The sequence below is a fragment of the Homarus americanus genome, unplaced genomic scaffold, assembly GCF_018991925.1.
Source record: "Homarus americanus isolate GMGI-L3 unplaced genomic scaffold, GMGI_Hamer_2.0 scaffold41181, whole genome shotgun sequence".
NCBI classification, from domain to species: domain Eukaryota; kingdom Metazoa; phylum Arthropoda; class Malacostraca; order Decapoda; family Nephropidae; genus Homarus; species Homarus americanus.
The window spans coordinates 41,091-45,434 of NW_024736282.1; the positions used below are offsets into that span (position 1 = coordinate 41,091).

General features: G+C 43.6%; 1 non-coding gene across 1 annotated transcript; it reads right to left on the bottom strand.

The window, feature by feature from the left end:
* Window positions 1–1,284: 1,284 nt before the first annotated feature.
* LOC121872129 lies at window positions 1,285–1,403 on the bottom strand. The gene has a single exon (XR_006090033.1). It is a non-coding gene; the product is annotated as a 5S ribosomal RNA (ribosomal RNA).
* Between the last annotated feature and the right edge of the window lie 2,941 nt (window positions 1,404–4,344).

Here is a 4,344-nt window from a genome sequence, read left to right on the forward strand (position 1 = left end):
CCACAATATTATAATCGATGTAATAACTAACATGATACTCAAGTGGGTGTGCGTGTGCGCGCGCGCGCCTATATAACCCAACAAGTGGACCGACAAGATAAGTTTCTTAAGTCAAAGCTGCCGAAACTGTTTATGTATTTGTTTTTCATTTAACTATTTACCTACTTCAGTTTTTGTTTGCTTATCGTTATGTTTTTAATGACTATTTTTTTCCCTTTGATAATCTTAATTTTTATTAGTTTTCGTATTTTCTTAAAACTTATGTTCCAAATCTATTTTTTTCTAGTTTGTTTTCCTCTTGATTTATTTTTCGTTAATTTAATTTCTTTATTAATTTATTAGTTATTTTACCAGTCGGCATTTATTATGGAAATTACGTTTATTTATTCGATTATTTTAGTGTTTTATCTAATTATCTAAGGATTATTATGTCGAATAAATATATTTATTATGAACGCTGTGACGTACACACTTTAGGATTACCTAACCTAACCCCTCCCCAGATAGCGTGAGGGCGGTTAGTCATCAGGTGAAAAAAAAATAGAGTAGTGTAACCTTAAAATGACTCCATTTTCTTTCTTACCTGTGACTATTTTATGTGACCTTTTTTGACCCTGTAGAACACCACCCCCAAAGGCTGTCATGTTCACCACTATATATTACGAGAATGATTACCATCTTCTCCTGTTGTTAAAGTATGTTGTGTACGTTCATCATACTTATACTTACAGCCCCTACTTAACCTCCTGCTGCCTACAGTGACGTCATTTAAAGTGTTGGGAAATCTGAGATAAACTGGAAATGGAAATTGTGACACGTCGTAAATCCTCATTATTTTCGTTATAAATGTGAATGAGTCTTCAAGTGATGATTTATACCGAGATGTGAAGGTGTTTGAGGCGGCCGTGTCAGAGACTGGAATGATTGATTCCTCTCACTTGACCTGCAGCTACTGGTGGGGGCGGGGGTATCTTTCTATTCTTACTGTTTCTTACTTCTGTTTTTTATAGTTCATCCACCTGTAACCTAACTTAACCTAAGTTCATGTAACCTGACGTAACTTAATTTAACATAATATAACGTTAACATAATCTAACCTCACCTAACCATCCTATCCAACCTAACCTAACCTAACCTCCCAGTTAATCATCAGGTAGAATAAGCCAGGTATGGTGACTCTTCAGGTGATCCAGTATAACTTATTAAACAGGTAGAGAAAGACTCCTGACAAATCATCTATCTTGGAGGTGAACATTATTTATTTACCCCCTGTATTTATTTAAATGCCAACAGCATCTGGTGTTCCAGGCGGTCACCCATCCAAAGTACTAACCAGACCCAATGTTGCTTAACTTCGCTGATCGGACGAGAAGCGGTGTTTTCAACGTGGTATGGCCGTTGACCAACAGTTAACGTGGCCGAGGTCATTCGAGGTGACCTGATGGTTGCCTGACCTGGAGGTGTTTATCATTTGTTCACGATGCGTCATGGTGTATTAACCCTTCCTACTGCGCCCTTAACTACCCCCGTCGGTCCCAAACAACTTCCGGGAGTCTGGCTGAGGAGCAACCTGTCACTATTATCATGACACTTACCACGGCACCCCCACGGCCCCCATCACGACCCGCATCACGACACCCACAACGATCCCCATCACGACGACATCCATCACGACACACACCACTACACCATAACGCCCACAACGATCCCCATCACGACGACATCCATCACGACACACACCACTACACCATAACGCCCACAACGATCCCCATCACGACGTCCCTCATCACGACGATATCCATCACGACCCCCACCACGACCCCTATCACCACACCCACCACGACGACATTCATCACGACCTCCACGAGCCCCACCACCATGCCTACCATGACCTCCATCACGACACCAGCCAATACCAAAGGCGTTTCTACTACAATAAGTCGTTTGTTAGTGTCGCGAGTCACGATATATAATGAAGATCGCGTGTAGGTAGACGTGTAATAATAATAATAATAATAATAATAATAATAATAATAATAATAATAATAATAATAATAATAATAATAATAATAATAATAATTAACGGTTTATTGAAAAAGTTCTGCAGTCCGAAGGCTGATAATGTACATTGGACAGAAATGACTTATTACATACATTGACATGCGGGGGGGGGGGGGCAAAACCTTTCAATAGCGAAAGGCAAAGGAACATACAGTGGAGGTCACGTAGGTCACGTGCGCTGAGGTGTTGAACAGCAAACTCGTAGTGTAGTAATTCCCTCACAGATGGTGTTATGGGGAACCTCACGTGGTGTAGTAATTCCCTCACAGATGGTGTTATGGGGGACCTCACGTAGTGTAGTAATTCCCTCAGAGATGGTGTGATGAAAGGCCTCACGTGGTGTAATAACTCCACCACAGATGGTGTTATGGGGGACCTCACGTGGTGTAATAACTCCCTCACAGATAGTGTTATGGGGATCACACATGCTGTAGTAACAACTCATTACTACGTGGTGTCGTAGCGTCATGGGGACACCACGTGGCCTGGTGTCACAGGGTCGCCTCACTCACTGAGGTGGTGTACAGTCAGGTGCGGTCCCAGGCCTCCCTATCGTGGGTGGATTAACACATGACTGCTTGTTGGGTCTCATGGACAGTTATCACTGGGTACCTAGGACCTCACTGTGTGAAGGTTAACTTGGGTACGACCCTCAGCTGATATTGTTACTGTTGCGTTGTTTTCACCGGCTGAAGCACTGTTCTCTGGTTTCACTCCTTTCCGCAATGAAAATGTAACTTCCGGCGAGAACTTGCTTATATTCCGGTGGGGAGGAGGGTTTCAGGTGTGTGTGTATGTGTGTGTAATAATAATAATAATAATAATAATAATAATAATAATAATAATAATAATAATAACAACAACAACAACAGTTTATTAATAGAGTTGCAGCCAGTGGCTGAAAATATACAAACTTACATGTGATTTAGACATAATGATATGCATTGAATACATTTACAGGGCTGTACAGTACATAAATCAGGAGTTGTTTATTATTTTAACAATAGATGGGATGGTGCTATTCTTATATCTTATCAGTGCGGGCTCTTATGGGCTGAATTTTGTTGTAGTGGCGGACTGCGCGAGGTGGGTGGGGGACTGCCGTTGGCAGGTGGCGGCTATGACGAGGATGGTGCAGTAGTCCACTGCCAAACCTTGCTCGTGCTTGGTGGTGGAGGTCACTCGGGGATGGCATTTCCAGGGTGTAGAGAGCGTTGATGTAGCCGGAGTAGTCTGCGCCGAGCATGATTCTGCAGGCCCTTTTCTGTACCTTCTCTAGCCGATGTTGTTGGGTGGAGTTGAGAGAAGACGACCAGGCTGGTGATGCATGCGTTAGTTTGGGGAGAATAAGGGCGTTGTAGATAGTCCTCAGCTTTGACGTGGGTGTCCCAAGTGACCTAAGTCGTCGTAGCATGTAGAGTCGGTACGAGGCTGCCTTGATTGTGTTGTTTACATGGGCCTTCTAGTCCAGCTTGTGGTCCATGGAAACACCCAGGAGTTTGGCAGACTGCACTAACAGGAGAGGATGGGCACCCACTGTGACTGCTGGAGCTTGCACTGGAGTGGTGGCGGTATTGATGTGCATGACTACGGTTTTGGTGTGGTTGATGGTAACCTTGTTCTCCGTAGTCCAGGGTGCCTTGTAGCGATGAGTAGTCTGGTGCTGTGTTGTCCACTGTAATCCCCACAGTGCAGCCATCCACGTACTTCCACCTGTGAGGAGTGTCCGATAGAGCGTCGTTAATCAGGATGAGGAAGAACAGTGGTCCCATTTTGGTCCCCTGGGGAACACCGCAGGTGAGGTGTTGGAATGTGGAGACAGAACCCTGATACCTCACTGCCTGACGACGTCCACTCAAGAATTCAGTGAACGATGAGACCAGGTTGGTGGGCAGCCCTAGTGCAATGGCCTTGTTGATAACAGTGCAGTGATCAACAAGGTCAAAAGCATTCCTGACGTCAACAAGGGCAACGGCCAGTGATGTGTTACGTTTCTGCAGGTTTTTGTGCAGGAAATCCAGAAAACTAACTAGGCAGTGTGATGTAGAGGAGGTCCTCATATTGCCAAATTGCTGTGGGTCAATTGACTGAGAGATTCTAGCAAATGCCCACTCAAAAACATGCTCGATTCCGATTGACAGCAAAGTAGTAGTGGTGGCGGCGGTGTATATATTTGTTCTTTATTTGTATAACATTTTTAACAACATAATAATATTTCTATCTGTCTGCTCCTGTGTCTGTCTATTTTTCTATTTTTGTCTTTGTATCTATCTGTTTATCTAC